The sequence below is a fragment of the Lonchura striata genome, chromosome 2, assembly GCF_046129695.1.
Source record: "Lonchura striata isolate bLonStr1 chromosome 2, bLonStr1.mat, whole genome shotgun sequence".
Lineage (NCBI taxonomy): Eukaryota > Metazoa > Chordata > Aves > Passeriformes > Estrildidae > Lonchura > Lonchura striata.
In genome coordinates, this window is record NC_134604.1 from 78,808,946 (window position 1) to 78,831,165 (window position 22,220).

The 22,220-nt window shown below is 42.0% G+C and overlaps 1 protein-coding gene across 3 annotated transcripts in view; it reads right to left on the reverse strand.

The window, feature by feature from the left end:
* Nucleotides 1-21,166, reverse strand: part of GGACT (gamma-glutamylamine cyclotransferase) — a 28,950-nt gene extending 7,784 nt beyond the window's left edge. The window contains exons 1-3 of one of the 3 annotated variants that reach the window (XR_013339504.1): nucleotides 21,059-21,132; nucleotides 17,651-17,677; nucleotides 8,474-16,523 (exon numbers count right to left, since the gene is read on the reverse strand). The gene's annotated coding sequence lies outside the window, so the exon portion shown is untranslated. Of the gene's footprint in view, nucleotides 1-8,473; nucleotides 16,524-17,650; nucleotides 17,678-21,058 lie in introns of those variants that run through there. The other 2 variants (XM_021530255.3, XM_021530252.3) reach the window with 2 other exon arrangements.
* Nucleotides 21,167-22,220: the final 1,054 nt, after the last annotated feature.

Here is a 22,220-nt window from a genome sequence, read left to right on the forward strand (position 1 = left end):
TAGAAAGAGCTCAGGGCAGAGCACTGCATCCAGAACTGTTTTACTTCGACCAAGAATGAACCAGCAGGAGTTGATAAATAGGAATTGATGACATGGGGCATAATCAGCCACAAATATGGGTAAAGGTTTAAAGAAAAAACAGTTGATTCTCTACACACATGAACATATAGCCAGCCAAAATATTTTTCACAGAATCACTAACATGGATAGGAACATCTTTCTAATTAAAACAGAAAGTTGTAAGAACAACCATAACAAATGACCCCAAAAAAGCTTAAGGGCCCAGTGCCCTCTATCTTAGGGTGGTCAACAACAGATACCTCAGCATCACAGCACGAGAACAGGACAAGACAACATTGATGCATTTCCAGAGTTGGGTCCAGACCCTCCCCAAGTCAAATTGATGAGCATTGTGCTGTGTGAAGGCCTTTTCTTCCTGTGACCTCTCATGCCTGTTTTTGAGTCAGCGATGGCAGCAACAGCACAGAAGGCAGCCCCAGGCAGTGACTACATGTGTGTGCATGAGGCCAGATTACTGTGGAGTCTTTCCCTGATGCCTGCTTGCTTCATCTTCCTGAGTCAGGGGGCTCTTTGCACCTCCTCAGTGCCACCAGGTATTTTTCCAGTGCTTATTCTTTTGATGGCAGACAAGTCTACATATATTTAACAAACCAAGCAGCACTCTTTGCTGATTCTTCTATGGTTTTGTGACATAGGAAAACTAACCCTAAAGTATTTAAGAATAGACAAACCATGAATTTATACAGGGAGAGAAATCATGTCTCCTCCTTTGTTCACACTCCATTCTCCCCATGCCTGAGTGTTACTGAGCAACACACTGACGTTTCAGAAGAACACAACAATATCTCAAGCATCTTAGTCTTGAGTGCCAACTGAGGTGTGTTTACTGAAAAATCAATAAACAGTGTGGAAGCCTTGAAAACTGGAACTCTTGAAAACATTCAAACTATCATCAATGCTACAGTTATTCTTGTCTTAACGAAAGGCAAGAGACTAGATGGCTTCTCAAAATCCCATTCAAGCATGATGGGTCCTTACAATGCAGTTTTGAGTACACTACAATTAATTTAAATAATATACACAAAAATATCTCATCTTTGCACTTTTAGCATAGGTGCTTACACTGTTGTATCTACACAAAAGGAAGGAAACAAAACAACCCACAAGAATGGAGCATAGGCTATAAATGCCAGACTGCTGTTACAGGAAAAAAGTAGAAAAACAACTTTTGATAGGGCAGCCCTGCTACGCCATGGTGAATTTGAAGTGGTTTCCATCATTGAGATGCAGAACAGAGCCCAGAGTTTCAAACTGCCGACATCCTGAAACTCAGGACAGAGCCTGCAGCTTGGATGGGTTCCCTGCAAGGTCAGCACATTAATTTACATGCCAATACCCGGAGCGGTCAGTTCGCTGTTTTGAGAAGATCATCCCGGCTGTGGAACACGGCAAACACTTTGAGTACCTAAGCATGGGAATGTGTTTTCCTACACTGAAAGGATGGCAAGAGAGAGAGGGAAGCAAGAAAAGATGGGGTCTTGTGTGGGATCGTGAGGTGCCTTTCCACAAAGGAAATGAGGGAACAGCTGCACAATGATCCTCTGTGAGGAGGGGAGAGGTGCCCAGGTCATGGCCCAGCACCATCCCTTGGGAGTGTGACCGAGCCTGGAAAGGAGATGTTTATAAAGCCCCGTTGTTGAGCAAAAGCATCCTCCCACTGGCAGGGGCCTGTGGCTCAGGAAGCCATCTTATGCTTTGCTCCTGCTCTGTGGAGGCGCCATGGCAGGGGCTGGAGTCAGGATAAGCTCTGCCCAGGAGAGACCCAGTGGTGCCTCCTGGGCTTCACTGTGTGGCTGGCTGGGAGGGCCAGTAGCTGGACATGCTGACAGAATAGAGGTGGCCACTCCAGCCAGCAGCTCCACAGGCTGTAGCAGGGCGTCTCCCTGGGATAAGTCAAAGTGCCTGAGCCCTGCAGCACCATGTGGAAAGGTCACTGCAACACGATGCTCCTCAAACCCTGCTAAAAACCAAATAAGAGCACAGATGTTCAGGGAACAAAATGTGCTCTGCTAAATGAACCAAACAGAAAAATCCACGTATATATCTGGGAACAGTATACATTACACTGTAGTATTTTTCCTCCAGAAATGGCTACATACTCCAGTCCAGCATGGACTAGCTACTAAAACACAAACCTTTGACTGATGTGGCATAACTTAAACATCAGAAAAACTCAAAAGACTGTTTTTTTTTTTCAACACATGATTCCTGGGAAACTATGGGTTGCTTTAAAGGGTCAAAAAAAGGCAATTGACATGCATTTGCTGCAACCACATATATACATGCAAGGATTTTCTACACAGAGGCATGCTTTACTTGTGAAGTGTTAATGGCCACCAGAAAAGGAGAGAGAAAGGTTAAAACCAGCTGTACTGGAGGAGCCACCAGATCTAAATGCAAACACAATTTTAAATGTTCCACCAGAAAGGGTACAGATAGCGTAGGATAACAGCCAAGGACCTTTGCTCTGAAGCATGGTCATAGAAATGTTGTGAGGTTCAGAAGGAATAGTGGATAATAAAGTATATCTATACACACAAGTTACACTAACAGTAATGCTTTTTTATTTGTATGAATGCCACTAGGTAGCAATGGAAGGAGGAGAGGCCTTCCTTGACATTTACAGGATCAGAGCTGAAGTTACTAAAGGTGCGAAGAAGCTTTTTCTTTTTAAGAAGGAAGTCATACCATTCTTTCAGTCTGTGAATCAAATTTGTGTAAGAGCATAATATTTAACATGGAATACTGGTACAAAATAAAACAGCTCAACAGGCTGCCCAGGGAACTGGTGAAGTCACCATCCCTGGTGGTATTTAAAAGATGTGTGGATGTGGTGCTCAGGGACATGGTTTAGTGATGGAGTTGGCAGTGCTGGGTTAACAGTTGGACTCAATCTTAAAGGTCTTTTTCCAAACTAAATGATTTTGTGATTCTATTCTAATTCACTACAGTTATTTTATTTGTCTTACTAATTAAATGTATATGCAAGTCTTACATTGGTAAGCTATCTGGATAGTTTTAATAAACAGATTTTTAAAGTAAATTTCAGCTTGTAACTTAATACAAGTCAGAAATAAAAACCAAGTCCATATCTCAGCAACATGTCTCTTCCACCATTTTCTAATACAATAAAAGGCAAAAAAATACAAACCAAAAGAGGACATCAAATCAAAACTACAAAGAACCAAAAACAGATGTTCAGAATTAACTTCAATCCCACCGAGGCATATCACTTCTCTTTAGAAATTAGTAACAAGTTTACTACAGAACAAGTAAGTCACAGATCATCATGAGAAGAGAATTAATGATTTATTAAACTGTCCTGGTCTTGATTTTTGCTCTCTAAGAATGACTTGCAAATTCCTGCAATGAAGTCTGAAACATACCTCATGTCCTTCTTCAATACAGAATGCGTCCTTATCCCAAAGTAAATGCATTTACTGGCCTCCTACCTTCTACACAGAAGAAACAAATACAGATTCTGGGGACATCCAAAATAGCCTGAAATTGCACTTAGCAAGGCACTGGAGTATTTACTTTCAAATCCATAAATTGTACTGACCAAACTCAAACATCTTCCTGTCTGATAGAGTCAAAGCAAGACAAGAAATATCCAATCTGTATGTGTCCTATAAAACTAAATGTTTATTTTCTGGTAAAGAGTGTTTTGGTATCTGATGCAGAAACAGGTTCTATAGTCTAATGCAAAAATTTAACATAGGTCTGTAAGATTTGTATTTACTGGAAAATAAGGAAAACCAGCTACACAACCCCCTAAATCTTCTCATTTCTCTACAAGAGTCTCACAAGAATTGCTAATGGAAATAATTCACTATCCCGACATATATATATTTATAATTGCAGATAAAAGCTATTTTGGTTTTATGATGACACCTAGAATTCACTCTAATTCAAGGTCTCCTTGCTAGTTCTCCTTCCAGAATGCTTGGAAGGAAGCTTTAGTGAAGGGCATCTTATAGCGGGGGTAAGACTGTTACAGGATTACGTAATACTCATCTTAATTTATATTAGGCAATTATTTACAAATAAAATATTTACAGAAATGAAAACAGCTTTATACGTGCTCTGCAGCCTCTCTTCAGTGACCTTTGAGAAAGAATTTCTGATAGTAACTTGATAAAGAAAGAAGAACAGAATTAAGTACCTCTCTTCAGTGACCTTGGAGAAAGAATTTCTGATAGTAACTTGATAAAGAAAGAAGAACAGAATTAAGTACCTCTCTTCAGTGACCTTTGAGAAAGAATTTCTGATAGTAACTTGATAAAGAAAGAAGAACAGAATTAAGTACTGGAAGTAAATGAGAAGGGGATTAATATGCAATGTGGTTCTGAATGCAAAAAAAAGCTAGGCCAGGGTCATTAAACAACCAAGTCTGACAAGGATAACACAGTGAATTAGGAGTTCATTATTTAATAACCAGTGAAAACATCTCCAGACCAAGTCACAAAGAACTGTCTATGAACAAGATAAGGAAGATTATAATGGACTACATTAAAATAAGAAGTAATAAGCACAGACAAAAGTTACCAGTCATATTCCTCAGGAATCAATGTTGTTTTATTTCTTAGAGATCTTATTACAGAAATTACCTGTGTGCCTACCACAGCTGTATGTGAAGCATCAGAGGAGCATCATTTCATGCTACAGTCACATGAGATGGCCTAAGAACTGTGCAATTGATGTAAGATGTCTTTTAATGATACAAAGTACATGACCATATGCTTGGGGACCACCTACAAGAGCATCTGAGGCACTCATCATTTGAAGGCAATAAAGGAATCAGAATCTTTCAAGCTGGAAGGGACACATAAGAATGATGAAGTGCAACTCCCTGCTCCTCACAGGACTGCCTAAAGCTAACCCATATGACAAAGAGCATTACCCAGACTCTCCTCAATCTCTGACAGGCTTGGAGGCATGACCCTGGGGAGCCTGTTGCAGTGGCCAGTCACCCTCTCAGTGAAGAACCTTTGCCTAACGTCCAGTCTGTTTGTCTTCCCCTGCTTCATCCCATTTCCTTGTGTCCTGTCACTGGTCAGCAGAGAGATCAGCACCTGCCCCCACTGCCACCCTTGAGGAAGCTGTTGGCTGTTATGAGGTCCCCCTCAGCCTTCTCTCTCCAAGCTCAATGTGCCGAGTTAACTCAGCCACTCCTTGTGAGTCTTGCCCTTGAGGCCTTTCACTACCCTGGTCAGCCTGCTCTGGACACACTCTAATGGCTTTTGGGAAGAATTTTACTTTTACAAACTAGGTGGTTTCCATCTGTGATGATTTCTACGTCATTGACAGCATATAGAGCAGCTGAAAAGGACCTTTTGAATTTTTAAAAATAAAATTAGCATTCTAGAGACATAAATCTTCCAAGTTACTTTGCGGGCACGTCAGAAGAAACTCACATACCTTAAGGCACTGAAATCTAGGAGAGTGTCCAACTATACCTATGCATCGATCTAGAGTTTGTGCTAAGAAAACTGGCATGAATTAGGCAATATTACAATAAAAAATATTCTGAATAACTCAAGCTACATATTAAGATGTAACCAGTTTAGGACTGGAGTAGGTCCCACGCAAAGGATATTAAGTCACCAGTTTAAATTAGCATATCCTCTGACTAGCTTTAGTATCTCCCCACAACAGCCTCCTTGCACACCCCAAATATGGGCCAAAATTATGAGAAAAGAGGATGGCTAAACAGGCTACATTAGTTGTCAACAGATCACACCAAAGGGGATGCACAGAGCTCAGCATGGAAACGGAAACTCCCACTGTCCCCTGTCCATACCATGGGACATGAGGCATAAGTGACAATAGATCACTATATTCCTGCTTTTTCAGGGTATGCTGTGGAAATAAGGAAACAATTCATACATGCTGCTATTTTATTGGGATCCCACCTTTACAGATAGATCCCAAATATCCAGTAGTATGTAGAGCATCCTCCAATTCACTCCCTATTGCTTTTTCAAATTTCAGTGTGAGTGAACAGGATAGGCAGGACAGGCAACAGTAAATCCCAAGACTTCTCTATCCTTCTAAGTGAAAAGTTTAATCTTGCACTGGGATCAGAAGACATTTTCAACACACATCTCTCAGCACAAACTGATACACAATGTAAAAACCAACAACTCTTCCTGTCAGCAACTTTGCTCCTAGTAAAATAAATTGACAAGCACCACTTATTTATTTTTATGCTACAAATAAAGAGAACAGCCTCCAGCAAATACAAGCAGCACCACACTTTTAAAAACAGAGTGCTTGCACTGAAAAGTCTTGGCTTATAGCATATACAGCTTGGGAGTTTCAAGAAGTAGTTCTGGATGAACACTGGTACACCCTCATACCAAATCCATCTGACAATGACAAACTGGAATAAGAAGGGATGATTTTTACAGATTAACCAAAAAGTGTATTTTTGGAGTTAAAATGATGCTACCTGAAAAATAGTAAAGATAAGCATTATTCACAGAATACTGAAAATGCACAAAACATTATTAAATAACTTCTTAGTCCAACTTGGCCATTGGAAGTTACATTTCAGTTCTTGAACAAATCAAGCAGTGCCCTCCCAGTGCCACTCTCCCCAAGCAAATACTGTGCATTACAGCAGACTCAGGCAACTCCCAATGCCCACAAACAGGAATAATGTTATTATTCTGAACAGCATTTCTCCTAGACTTGACAGTATCTAGGGACATCTGGAAATCTCAGTTAATTTCACTTCTGCATTCCTTAAGCAAACACTCAGTGATGCTAATTAACTGAGGAAAAGTTAAATAATATAATTAGAGAGCCAGATGTAAAATAAGAAACAGCGTAATACTTAAAACACAGAAAGAAAAATTATACATTTTGTCTTTTTGAAAGGACTTAAAAAGACAGGTAATGATCAAATAACTTTTGACATTCAGCATATGAACATTTCTTTCAAAACAGATAAATGATTGGCAAATTACAAACCCTCAGTAGCTCACCGTTTACCCCACAATAACTATCAATTAGTAAAGGCATGGTTCTGAATACACAATGCATTACATTTTTTACTTTCAACACCTGGTGTCACCAGAATAACACCATATATTTCTAAAACGTTCTGCAGTCGTGTGTGCGTGTGTGTGTGCACTTTGATTTTAGGGCAGTAATACTTCAAGGGAAGTGGAATTGCAGAAAATTATGGCAAACAATGCACACAGATTTTTTTGTTGTTGTTGTTGTTGATTGATACATTATCAGTTAACTGACCACGGCAGGTCATTTTAAAAATGAGGCTCAAGGTATCTAAAAGCCTTCATCTAAGGTCAAAAAAAGCCTGAACAAAGTGAAAATTTTGCTGTATTTCAGTATTTTGAGCAAGCTAAATCTTAAACCTGTTTTTTGCAAAAACAATTTATCTGGTGATTTCCACTACACTACAGTTTTGCTAATTTCAATCAGTTTTTGTAGGGGCTAATCAAGACCTTCCTGTCCACTCTGGGGCTGTATTCATTGGTTATTATTAACAGTTTCCCTGAGAATAGATAGAGGGGAGCGATTGATTATTGCTTGGAGCTCCCCAAGACACTAAATAAAAAGTTAAATATCAAAGAAGATGTAATTAATTTCAGTGTCTCCTTCTTTCCACTCTATCAGCAAAACTGAGCTGATAGAAAATTGACAAATTGAAGGGAAATGAAAAGAGTCAGAACTGGTGACCCTGTATTTTTTTAATGAGAAAGTGCACACATTTATTTGCTCTAATCTTTAGATAATGGGCACAAGAAAATGAAAGTTTCTGACCTTTTGATGTTTATTCCAAAGTCCAAATGAATTATGGCTGGCAGTTAGATTAACTGGTATAAGATTTAAGTTGTGTTACATTTTTCCTTTAATATAGCATTTCAAATACATCAGTGAAAGAATCCTGAACTCTTGGGGAAAAAAAAGTTGTAAGCTTGTTATACAAGAAAGATGGAAAATACTGTATTATAACATACAAATGCAGTATTTCAGAATCAAAATGTTTAGAAGTCGCTATTTTGGCAGAAAATTCTGTATCAGCAAACATAGGAAGATATGATCAAGATATTTATAATTAATTTTGTAAAAACTTAGACTGACACTTCCACTACTTATGCATGAGTTTCCTGCAGCAGACTTTTCCGAAGTCGTATTGTCTTTCAGTACTTTTTCAGTTAAGATAGAAGCACTTCCATAGGTGCAAGTTTTCAGGTTTTAGTGCAATCATTGTGGATTTTAAAGCTAGAACAGAAAGCTAACCCTGATACAGGAATTATTTTCAGGTGAGTGCATTTCTAGGATCCACAGAAAATGTTTAGAGAGATCCCTATGTGTCTGCAAGGCATTTACTACCTCTAAACTGATCTGTGGGGCCAACTTTCTCATGATAGGCTTCCAAATCCACTAAAAGGAAGATAGGTGAGCAATACAACCTTGAATAATGGTATCAAATAACATCAACCCATATAAAGAATAAAGCAGTCATGAAAAGCAGGAAAAAAGCTTAAGCCTGGGAAAAGAGATGCAAGTCATTAAGAAAAAGCAGCTCTTCTCCTCAATGCTTGATTTAAAAAGATGTTAACATAAGTTAGTAATTTATGTTAAGAGACAGCCTAAGTCTGTAGGTTAACCAAGTTATACAGGTTTTACAGGCAAGTTTTATTTATTACAACACCACCACTTGTTCGCTTCAGCATTTCAGAACAAAATCCCCCCAAATAAAAAAAACAAACAAACAAACTAAAAACAAACACCAGTAGTTTTCTGCAAAACAAGGTGTTAATTATTTTAGGACTCCTTAGCCCATTATTCCTTTTTAAAAGGGAAAAATAATAATTATAAAAAAGATCTTACAGGACCCTTTTCTCCCAAAAGATACAAGTATTCAGGGGTCATGACTCAGAATGTGCTTATATGCACAGGAGCAGAAGGGTAACTGGTAAAGTAATACTCAGGTCACAGAGGTTTATCTGGAGCTGCTCAGCAGTGTGGCCTGATGTGTCCTCCACCACAAAAGACTGCCCAGGCAGACCTAGGGGACCCCACCTGAGTGGAGATACACACTATTTCCAATGTCAGCTCCTACTGAAGAAAGAAGGGATGAAGACCTTTTAATAATAAAACCTAATATTTAGAATGCACACAGAGGCATCTCTACCCCTGGTAAGATGCTGAAAAGAAATCATCTATCTTGATCCATAATAGTTACTTTATCTTCATCTTGGTAGAACTTTTGGCACCAACAATGCTCATGATATGCGCACAAGCAAACTAGAAAAACATGATTTAACAAGAACTGTTAGTATTTAGACAAAAACAACAACAAAAAAACAACCTTCCCCCAAAAAAATCAAACTCCAAAACTGTTTAGAAAGACTAGCTAATATTTATCAAAGGTTAATCTCAAACTGGACATATGCTCAGGATTTGTTATGTTCATTCCTGTAGCAGGGAAGCACCAATAATGAAAATACTGAATGATGTGCACAAGGCTCATGAGACAGTCACAAGTCCCTGCATGATTGCTGCTCTGCAGCAGCCGTTCAGGTAAGGCTAGAACGAAGTTCTCTGTATTAAGCCAGGGATAATCAACCACATAAACAAAATCTGGGGAAAGACTGGTGTAACAGCATTTCCACAAAAAGAAATTTGGCATTTACAATGATCAGGAAGTCAACATGAGTCAACAACCTGATAGGACTGGAAAAAATATCCTGCTCTAATCCAGCCACAAATTGAATAGTATGCCCAGCTTTGAGTACTACATGTAAAGAACCATGATCAGCTGAACAGAGAGCAATCACAGGTCAGGAAACCAAAACTTACAGAAGAAAACAACAAAAATAAAGAGCCTGTACTGTGATCACTTATTCTAGAGAAAATAGCATCCTGCTTTTAAGAATATGAAATCATACTGGAAGAGAAAGAGGCTGTAAGCTTCTTTCCACATCTGCTTTAACAGAAGATCCAATAAGCTCAAATTCTGAAGATGTACATTAGAAAGCCTATCCACCTCCTGATAAGCAGGGTACCTAGGAAGAGTGTAGATAACTATCAAAGTTAGGAATCCTTCACTACTACCTATCCTCAACAGATAGACAGCAAACTTCTGTCAGAAATAACACTACTGCTGCAAAACTTGCCTTTTGCCAAGGAACTGGATGAGACAATCTCTTAGCCCTCCTTTAAAAGTAAACATAAGAAGCAGTTTGAATCACGTGCTATACATGGAAAGGAACACTGCACTCATGAAGACTGCATGAGGCCAATTCTGAGTTCTAGTCAGTAGATTCTCGCTACCTCAAGGAGAGGTTTCTAGTATACATCCCACTCCCTGCCTCTTTAGAGACAGAACATTTTGCAATTACTTGATTTACTTTGTCAAATAGTAATCACCCTGAAAAGCAAATGAAATGTTGGACTCTCACCCCTTCTTACTCCATGCAGTGCCTCCTAAATACACTCAGAGATACAATTCTGAGGTGCTAAACTGAGTGCTTTCTGACCCCATGAATCTTGCATTGCTTTCTGCACTGTGATCGAGCTTCAAGAGGCCAAACAAGACCAAATGGGACAAGGGTTAAAGAGGGCATGAATCTAATTTTTCTACTTCCTAGGAGATCACAAAATCATAGAATATGCTGAATTGGAAGGTGTTAATAAGGATCCCATGTAGAACTCCTGGCCCTTCACAGGACACCCCAACAATCACACCACATGCCTGAGAGCTTTGCCCAAATGCTTCTTGAACTCAGACAGGCTGAAGACTGATGTTAGTCCTGCAGCTGGCTTTGGTTGGATCTGGTACAAGCAAGGTATGGCTGTCTCAAAGGCAGAGCAGTGCAGTTGTACATCTTTGGCTGATAAAAGCACCGAAAGAAAGCAAAGTGCCTGAACAACCAAAGCCTCTGACACCACAGCCTCAAGAACAGATGCACAGCTCCCTGGTACCACTCCCACTCTGAAACTTCTGCTCCCCAGGTAGGAAGCTACACACACTTGTGCCTTGAGGCTTCCAAGAAAGCCATCCTAGCTTACATATTATAAAGGCCACTATAAATCTGAGTCTACAAAATAACCCTTCTCCTGGTTGTGTCTATTTTTAATCTCAAAAACTGTTTTTAGATCACAGATATGACAGATTTTAATCTGAAATAGTTTTTAAATAACTGCTATGTAATAAAGATTTAGAAAATATGACTTATATTTTGTTTATAGGCAAATAGGTTTTATGTGTTCTATTGATAGCATGCTGGTGAGATACACCACTTTGATATGGTACCACTAAAAATCTATACCCTCACGTAGTTTTCCTCTAAGCTGCTGATGTGACAATTGTAGATAAGAGACACTGCTATTTTTCTAGACATACAATAAACAACCTTACACACACATTTGTTTACCCACTGCATATGAGATTCACAGGTAAACTACTGCACATACATATGAGTATAATCCACAGCAGTGTCACGGGTTTCATCAAAAAGAACAAGTTAGTGCACATTTCATAGATAGCTAAGTGATTGTATTGTGATAGCTCAGAAAACATGCTACAAAAGCTGCATCTGCAGCAGCTTTGCCCACAAGACAGAAATAATGAGAGTTGGGATCCAACCAGAGCTGTCTAAGTAAACACTAAATTATGCGTGTTGTTAGTACTGCAGAGTGTTTACAGATCACAAAAGTAGAAGATTACTGGGGAGTTTATTCCCATTAAGAGATGAAAATCATCAAGCTTAAGAGAGACTGTTCTACTGTAACTGAAAATATTTCCTAATGCTCTTCCCTCATTAAACTCCTGAAGCATCACTACTACCTAAAGTAAAAACTCAGTTGATAATGGAGTTGTGCTGATGGTTTAATGGGCTGGCACAAAGGGGTGGGGCAAATGTCAAATAAATAATCCATTCCATACAGAATCTCAAAAATTAGCCCAATAATTTTGACCAATCTAATGTCAAACCAAACTACCTGATGTGGCAGGAGGGTAATGAAAGACAAATTATCCTAAAGGCAATGTCATCTGTTCCTTCCTTCTAGTATTGTACCTACCAGCTCTTGTGTCTGCCACATCACTCTCCAGACTCCGCTTAAAACCTGGTTGTAACAACACTGATGGTCAATCTCAAAATCTCCCCAGAAAAAGCGCCCCAAAACTGTTTGACAAATCTAGAACTGAAAAGTCATGGACTTGATAATTTTCTCAGTCTGTCATAAGATTGAGAGCACAAAGTCATTATATCAAAAGAATAACTACACTTTACAAAATTCAAAACTGAACTGGATCTGCATGTCAGTGTCCTGCATTCACAGTAAGACTGCAATGATAAAAAACCTCTTGTAAAGATAGCTAAAATACAGAACCCGATTTGAGTTTCCACCTAAACCAATAACGAAACAGAAGTTACAGGTTAAGACATATACACTACATTATGACAAATTAAAGAGCATTATTTTGTTATACAGAAATTAAGAAAATTTTTAAGTTCCTCCTGTACAAAATGAAAGATACTTGATGTCCTCCATTAATATAGTAAACTGTCACTAAGCCTACTTAATTAAAAGATATAATAACTACTAGCAGTAAAAGAACAGACTAAATGAACAGATGGATCCAGATATATTTTGACGTAAATTTCTTGGTATTTTGACAAGATAAATAAAGGTAAATATAAACAAGAAGGAGGGAGAGGAATAACCAGCCAGTCAGTATATCTCAGTAAGAAGTCTCGTATTAGAAAGATGGAAAAACCACTATCAAATCCTTTTCTTTCTCTGCTCACCTGCTTGTCTTCTCAAAGATGTTTTGTTTCTGTTAAGCAGGTTTCCTGAGGCTTCCCGTAACCACTTACATATTCACCTTACTGAGACATTAATTTTGCCTGGAACCCAAATAATGAAGTAAGGCCCACTACCTTAGGACAGTTGAATCCGAAGAAACAAATTGTTAACCTGTAATATAAATTAAATCTTTTAAAGGTTGATTTTCTTTTATGCTCACTCTCTCTTGAATCTGACCCCTGCTAGAGATAACAGTTAAGAGAACTGTTTCTATCTACAGAGTCCATAGAAAGCAGAGATTCTTCTTTCTGAGCCCTTCATATCAGCTTCCCTTTGGGCACTCTCCCCAGCCAGACAGTTCCTAAGTATGTAACTTTGTGTTACTTACCATGTTTGAAATGAGCTTCAGAAAGCTTCAGTAAGATTTGGCCTGTGGCTGTATTCATATCCTGTAAGTTTTCATAGCAGGTATATTTGAACTACATTACAGCAAGGACTGCAGCCTTGGAGCAGGTTAGTGGTTTGATGTGTGAAAAGTCTATGTGCAAGGTAAGCATCCTGTTGGGATTTACTTCCTATGTAATTTTCAGCTAAGGCAAAATCAAGCCAGGGGCTCCAGTCCATAAACAGTGTTGAAACATTCCTCTCCACTCATATAGTTTCTCAGTTATTTATACATTTTAGTAATGCAGTGCAGGGTCAGCACAATCTCATCAAAATTAAATTTAGTTGCTCTCCTACGCCCATATCCCATCCTAATACTCACCAAGCTTGATCTCTGCACCTCACAAGCAGCACCAGACTTTTGAAACACTGCTTCACAGTACATGAAGCCACACTCCAATAGGTGCACTGTACTCCATCTCCTCTCAGTGAAAGCATTCTGGAACACTGAGCTCAGATTCCTACTTACTCATTCCACAGAAAATCTAAGTTTTGATGGCTTCACCAAAAACTGCCTCAAAGAAGACCAACAGCAATTGATATACACTCAAACATACCTGAAAGATGACATTCATTCTGAGATTATGTTTTCTACACAGTAATTCTTAGCAATCTTTCCCCCTCAATTTCCTAGCCTCTGTAGGCCTGTCCCATCCTCTTCAGAATTCTTATTTTGCCAGAATTAAGTCTGGGCCTAAGATGTTCTTTAAGCCACAGTTTCCCTTGAGCATCTGTGCAGGTATGCAATCAGGGGAATAATGAAATTAATACCTATTATCCTCCTTCTATTCCAGTCAACAGATCCAGGACCATCACATCTCAGCTGACAATCCTGGCAAGTATATTTTTGTCCATCCCTCATCTGATCATCTGCACAAAACTACTATTACTGAAAAACTCTTGTTCTTCTACTCACATATTTTGGCGAGCCTCTCTCTCAACTAGTCCTATCTTGTGATTGCTGAGATAAAAAATCTGAATCTAGTAATTTCCTCTTAAATTTGTTACTATGGAATTTTGTGTTAAGCTCCTTCTCTAGACTCCTAACATTTCCCCTTTTTTTTCCATGAGGTTTTCACAAAACCCATGAAGGAATTTCCCTTTTTCCTCAAATTAAAACACTAACAAGAACCATTGTAGAATAATGTCCTTGCAGTCCAGGTGAGGTGGGTTAGCTAAATCCCCCCAACAACTACATATTCCAGCACTCATTCAGATTTTGTTATCCCTTAAGCAGAGGAAAATACATAAAAACAGAGGCCAAAAGAATGTCATCACAAAAGGGAGGCAAGAGTTAGGTAGAAGGACATCACTAGATCTACCTGTCATTCAAAACCACTGCAAACATCATTCCTTCAACAGAAAACCAAAACAAGACCCTTAATTCTCACTCACTATTTATAGTCTCACTTCCAAGGAAATTTTTGTCAGCAGTGTTTTGAAGAAAATTGGTTTGTTTCTATTTTTCTTCAACCTTCCAGTACTACTGTATATGCAGACTGAGCTTCTCCTGATGGAAAAAAGGATCTAACTTGTTACCTTTGATTTCTAGAGAAATTCACATATTCTGAGATCCAACCAAGAATAAAACTGGTGTTTACAGAACTTGCAGTGAACAGAATTCATAGGCTATTAAAATGACATACTGATTTTAATGGTAAAATTCAGTGTCCATACCCTAGCCTAGTTTAATGTGCAAATTAAACAACAAACACTTGGGCTCAATTAAATGGACTCAGAAAGAACACTATTAATAGCCTCCAATGAGCCAGAGGGTAGCATTCACCTTGATTAAATTTCCTGCAGCTCAGAATCTAGGCTAGTCACTCAGGCTTCACCATTTGGTGTAAAGAGATGTGAAGTGCATCTCTTGTCAGCAACTACAAATGAAACTCAACATTTCAGTCATCAAGTCTGTCATTTTGGGAAGCAGACTAAAGAAGGGGGCAGTGCTGAGGTACAAATTCATGCTTTTTATCAGTACCATGTGTCAGCAGAAACAATAAGACCTTAGTTATTTAAAGTCCTGCACACAAACCTGCCTGCCCACAAGAAGGCAAAATGTACAAACTTGATATATTTCACAACATGCATAGACAACATTTAGTACTTGAGATGCAAAGGTGGCAGCAGACGTACAGGATGAATTCCAGGATATCAGAGAATGAGTCAAGTTGGAAGGGACCACAGTGGGTTACAGGTCTCACCTCCCTGCTCAAGTAGGCTTATCCTAAGTTTTCAAGTACCCCAAGTAAGGGAGACTCCACAACCTCGCTGGTCAATCTGTTCCAGTGCTTGGTCACCTGCACAGTAATGAAATTCATCCTTACATTTGGGTGAAACTTCCTGTGCATCAGCCTTCACCCATTTCCTCTCGTCCTACTGCTTGGCAGCACTGAGCAGAACCTGGCTCCATCCTTTTGGCACCCTCCCTTCAATACTTACAGACACTGATGAGGTCCTCTCTTCTAGATGTCTCTTCTCCAGGTTAAACAGGCCCAGATATGGAGAGATATAAAAGAGAAACTATACAAGATTTGAGTCTAGATCAGGTGTAAAAAGGATATTTTGGAGAAGAGAGAAGTCTTTTATACTAACATTCAAAAACACTACTGAAACTCTGTACAATTTTTTTACCACGAAGTAACATAATGCTAACAACTATTCCTAACACTTCTGGAATACTAAGTAAAGAGCAAAACTTCTAGACACATGATGAGAAATTACTACCAGCATCTGCTTCTTCAGTAAAAGGAGGGCTACAACCCTGACTTGCTGTTGGAGCCAAGACTCAGCCAGAAGTGCAGTACAGCAGTCAAGATGATACTGTTTGGGATCCATGTTTCCTCTGACATCTCAATGATTCATCTTACACATCTTTACCTTAGGACTCCTTGCTGAACAAAGCAAGCAGCCAAGGCGGCAAGCACCCTGCACTGTAATAATGGGAACACAACCAGCAGATTATGGGGAGTGACAATCTCCCTTTACTTGACACTCACTAGACCATACCTACAATATTGCATCTGCTTTGGGGCCCAAAATATGGATAAACTGCAGTGCATTCAGTCATGGGGCAAGAGTACTTGCCTTGTGAAAAGCAGCTCAGGAAGCAGCCTTTTCAACTTGAGAAGAGATGGCTTTTGATTGACTAAACAGCCGTCTTCCCATACCCGTGGTTATCCAGGAAACACAGCCAGGGTCTTCACAGCAGTGTATGTCAGAGTTGAAAAGCAACAGGTATAAACCAAAATAAGAGAGGTCTCATCTTCATGCAAGGAAAAGGGCTCTCATGATACAGACAAAAATTCAAGCAAGCTGCCCAGAGGTGTTGTGTAGTCTCTATATAGGTTTTCAAGACATGTTGGATAAAACATTGAGCAACCTGGTTTGGCCACACAAATAACCTTGCACTGAGTAAGGAGGCTGGACGAATAACTCCCCACATCCTTTCCAACCTGAATTTTGTTGTGATAAAAGTTGTGGGCTGCATCAGGCTAGACAAAATGAGGTGAGAGAAAGAAGATAAAGAGACTTGCAGTTACTCTGGTATTATTTGATAGCACAAATTTTTCAAATTGCAGCATTGTTCTAATACAGCTACTCTCATAAAGCTGAAGGCCGGCACAGGCGGGGTGATCTCTCTTGCATTTAGTAGCAACCCACAGCACTGGAAAAAAAGGAGTGCTTGAGGGAAAGGATGAGACAAAGCAATTCTACGTGAACAAGAAGTTCTGTCAGAATGCCAGCAATACAATGGTAACTCTGGCTGTTAGTAAAGGTCATGAGCAATTACAGTCAAATCACTGCAGAGAGAGGTGGTTATGTAGGTAATTTCAAAGGAAAAGAGGTGTCTTGTAAGACAGAGAAATCAGGAGTGACAGCGATATCGAATGTTTTCTCAAGATGTTAAGAGCGAATAGCTGACACACTTCCAGAAATCACAGTAGCCAAGAATCTTAATGTAAAGGCCATTCTTCAACAATACCATAATGGTAAATCAATAGGACATGATATTATCCTGGTACAGCCCATCCTTCTTTAACATTAATTGGAAGTGGGGAAAAGAGAGCAGTATCTGACACGGTCCATAAAATGTAATTAGAACTTTGCAATGAAAAAGAACAGAAAATCCTGGATAGCTACAGATTCTGGCCTAAGAACAGTGATTTACTACTGCTTGAATAGGTCAATTTCTAAAGAAAAAAAGTATTAAACATACTCTTTGGAGAGACAGAATGAAAAGGGATATTACATTTGCTAACTCAATTACATGGATGGGTCCATCCATTTCCCCTCTCTCTTACTCAATTATCTATGTAATACTTACCCTTTCTCTCAGAATACTGCAAAAAATCTATGAAAGATGAGAAAACAAAAGGTAGCATCAGTTCATATAGAAAACGTGTTCTGTTTCAGCACATGCTCTCTGCTTAAGCAGTTCATGTCACTTAAAATGTCATTTAAGTTTCACATTAAAATCTATTTAAATCAAAAGCATTATGAAAATTATTTGACCTGGTTCAAGTTCAAAGAACTTTTAGAGTGTGAGAAACATACATGAAGACTTGAATAGGAATAGAAAAATGCATTGCTCCAAAAATGACAAAAATTACAGTGAAATGTAGTGTCTTTTTCTTCTACCAACAGCAACTATTAATAGCATTCATGATTACACAGAAAAATAATTTGGCTAATCCATTAGAGAGTAAAAGCGTATCAGAGCTAGCAGCAGAAGGTAAGTGTCACAATGTAACTCTGGAATTTACTCTCTTTTTTCACTCCGTGACACCCCTGTGACTATACCTTTGCGCCTGCACTTACACTTGAACATTCACAATGTAGATCAGGCAGTCACATAACTTCATTTCCCTGAAGTTCCCCCCAAAAAACCACAACCATATAAACAAGAGAAGCAGAACTGGCAAAACTGTGGTTACATGAGCAGTCAGATGAAAGTAATTTTCAAGAGGAAACTTCCTTTAAAATAGACAGTTGGGTTACTATTGGGAGTTATTAGACTGTAGAGACAGACTTGGAGGAATGTTGGTTGGATGGACCTTTGAAGGTCACCTAGCCCAGCCTCTCACTCAGAGCAGGGCTAAAGCCAATGCTAGATGACACTTCCAAGGGAAGAAGCTGTGCTCAGCAGAACAGTGGGTGGCAGAGACAGCAGGACATCTGCTGCAAACCAGGCCTTGCTTGTGCCCTCTAATCTCCAGAGGCACCTAGATTTCCATGTCAAACATCAGCCAAGGAAAGCATGAACTGACATGGGAAGCCTTTCTAAAGGATAAAAAGGAGACCCTGCAGTGATAGGAGTAAATGAGCAACAGAAAACTCCAATATAAAGTCACCAAAAAGAAAAACTATAAGGAGTAGACGACATGACATGTACCAATATGACATGCTTTCTTCCATGATGGAGCAAAGCTATGTTCAGTATTCCAGTGGTCTCAAAATAAACTCAGAACAAGCTCAAAGAAACTTGCTTGCAAAGCTGATGGCAGAAAACCACACTAATTTGGAAAGCGAGGAGCAAACAGGCTGCAAGAACCCAAGGAAAACGAAATGTGATGCACGTATCAAGTAGTTACTATTTGTCACCGGTTGGGTACAGATTTAAAAACATTAGCAATACATGGAAAGGCCATTTTTTATTTTGCCTAACATGTAACCTCTTTGAAAATTCAGGTTTTGAGACAGATAGTGAAAAAGACATCTGTTCTGTTTAGCATTTATTTAATCATTGCAACAGAAAGCTGTTCTATACTTAGGTAACAAGACATGTCAGTGTTCATATGACTTCGGCAGCTGTGATAGAGTGAGGGCAGGAGATGAGCGTCAGTTAAATTTACTGTAGAGACAGTATAAGATTTTAAGACTTCTCTCAAGAGGAAGGGAGATGAATTATGAAAATTTGCCCATGTTTTGTTCAGAGATATGAAATTTAAGGCCTCTCTTAATGGCCTTTGTCACACAATGAACATCTTTAATTGCCAAGAAATTTCTTGTCCAGGTTGACTGCCCACTTAAGCCAGAGTGTATATAAAAGAAGTCCATTCCTTAGAGTTCTACATGAAATAACTTGGTCATGGAGATATTTACAGTTATGCCACTGTATGTTCAGCTCTATAGAAGTTGCTACCTTTATATTTTCAAAGCATAGCAAAAATTACAGAAGCAGCAAATTTAAAAATACCTGAAGCATAAAATGAGGAAGTTAATTGTCTGGAATTAACACAGATATAATTAAATGAACCCTAACGCAAACCCAAAAAGACTTTTTTAACTCTATAATGGAAAAGGATACAGAACAGGTGGAGGACAAACGTATAGCAAAATGAAAAGCCAAGGCAGATTGAAACAAACAAAAAAAATACCCTCCCAAACATTCTGGTCCAAGCAATGCAAGCAAAAAAATAAGTGCTCTGAAATGTTATCTTATAAGGACCAGTCATGGAATGGTCTGGGTTGCAAGGAACCTTAAACTATCTCTCTTCAAGCCCCACCGTGGGCAGGAGCAGCTTCTGCTAGACTCTGCATCTGTGACACCCGAAGTCTTTCTCTTTTCCCTCTAGTTTAGGTATTGGCTCTTCAAACACACATCACTAACCCATTACAAGGGCAAAGGTATGTTACTGAAAGGAGTTTTTGGATCATAATGAACACTTCTGTCCGGAGGATGTGCCTGGCCACCTTGGCTGGCGCAGCCCCAGAGCCAGCGCTCCCTGCACTCGGCTGTATCACCGACGGGCCGCCCCGGCACACCGAGGCGCTGCTGCGCCCCGGTCCCACGGGCACCGCTGTCCCGGCCGGGAGCCCCGAGCCGCCCGCCGGGCCCGCACCGCGGCAGGGCCGGCCCGGCCCGGCTCCCACGTGGCTGTCGGAGCGCGGCCGTGCCCGCAGGGCGCTCCCCGCAGGGCTCTCCCCGCAGGGCTCTCCCCGCAGCAGGGCTCTCCCGGCAGCAGGGCTCTCCCCGCAGCAGGGCTCTCCCGGCAGCAGGGCTCTCCTCGCAGCAGGGCTCTCCCCGCAGCAGGGCTCTCCCCGCCGGGCGCTCCCGGCAGCAGGGCTCTCCCGGCAGCAGGGCTCTCCCCGCAGGGCTCTCCCCGCAGGGCGCTCCCGGCAGGGCTCTCCCGGCAGCAGGGCTCTCCCGGCAGGGCTCTCCCCGCAGCAGGGCTCTCCCCACAGGGCTCTCCCCGCAGCAGGGCTCTCCCCGCAGCAGGGCTCTCCCCGCAGCAGGGCTCTCCCCGCAGCAGGGCTCTCCCGGCAGCAGGGCTCTCCCCGCAGCAGGGCTCTCCCCGCAGCAGGGCTCTCCCCGCAGCAGGGCTCTCCCCGCAGCAGGGCTCTCCCCGCAGCAGGGCTCTCCCCGCAGCAGGGCTCTCCCCGCAGCAGGGCTCTCCCCACAGGGCTCTCCCCGCAGCAGGGCTCTCCCCGCAGCAGGGCTCTCCCCGCAGCAGGGCTCTCCCCGCAGCAGGGCTCTCCCGGCAGCAGGGCTCTCCCGGCAGGGCTCTCCCCGCAGCAGGGCTCTCCCCGCAGGGCTCTCCCCGCAGCAGGGCTCTCCCCGCAGCGCCGCACGGCCGGCAGAGCCCCGGCCGCCACCGCCGGGCCTCCCGCAGCCCAGCCGGCACCTCCGCTCCCCTCAGCGCTTCCCCGCCGCACCACGTGTGGCGAGGGCGGACCGGCCCCGGCCCAGCCGCCCCGCCCCGCTCTGCCCGGCGCCCTCCGGGGCACTCACTCGCCAGCGCTGCCGCTGCCTCGGGGTTTCCGCTCCCTCCTGCGGCCTCGGCCTTCTGCCCGTCCCGGGGCGCCTCTCCGGGGAATAGGCGGCGGGGCGGAGCGGGGCGTGGGGCGGTGCCTGCCCGCGCTCCCTCCCCTGCGGACGGGGCAGCGCGGCGGTGAGCCGGATTGCCGGCCGGAGCCGCCCCGGCTGCCGGGGGGACGGATCGTGCTTGGCGGGAGCGCGGACAGGGCAGGCAGCCGGGCTGGCCCGGGCAGCCGGACCCCGCTGCCGCAGCCGCGCCCGGCGCTCCCGGGAAGGGCCGCTCCCGGGAAGGGCCGCTCCCGGGAAGGGCCGCAATAACGGGCGTCAAGCTGTGCAACGTTTGGCAGCCAGTCGGGCCTTTAGAGAACCCTTTAAAAAACCCTCTTTATTTTATAAACGCTGGTAGCTCTTCTGTAGGAGGGGATTTTGGCTGCAGGCGCAGACTGGTCTTGAGCATGCTGAAGCAGGAGTTTTAAACTTTGAGGTTACTAAGTGTCTTTCTGTTAACCAGCTTTGCAGACAGCCTCTAGTTGCCAGCGAGACTCCCTCGAGCTGGCTCCGTAGGGATCAGTCTGCTCTCTAGCAAAGCACGTGAAGGTTCCACACAGTAAATCACTTTAACTTGAATGCCCTGATAGGAGGAATAAGAGTGAGATACCTTTTTTATTGGTGCAGTAAAAGGGCCGTGGGAGTCCTGGCCGATGGCAAATTGAACGTGAGTCAGCAGTGCCCTGGCAGCCAGGAGGGCCGAGCATGTCCTGGGGGACATCAGGCACAGCAGCACCAGTGGGATTGCCCCCCTCTGTTCTGCACAGGCGTGGCCTCACCTTGAATACTGTGTGCAGTTTTGGGTGCCACAATATAAGGAAGATAAGTATCAGAGAGTGTCCAAAGGAAGATTTTGAAGATGGTGAGGAGTCTAGAGGAGAAGCCGTATGAGGAGCAGTCTGTTCAGCCTGGAGGAGACTGAGGGGATGAGATCTCCTTGCAGTCTGCAACTTCCTCATAAGGGGAAACAGAGGGGCAGACACTAATCTTTTCTCTGATGAGAGTGATAGAATCTAAGGGAATGGCCTGAGGCTGTAAAGTTGTGTCAGGGAAAGTTTAAGCTGGATATCAGAAAAAAGGTTTCTCA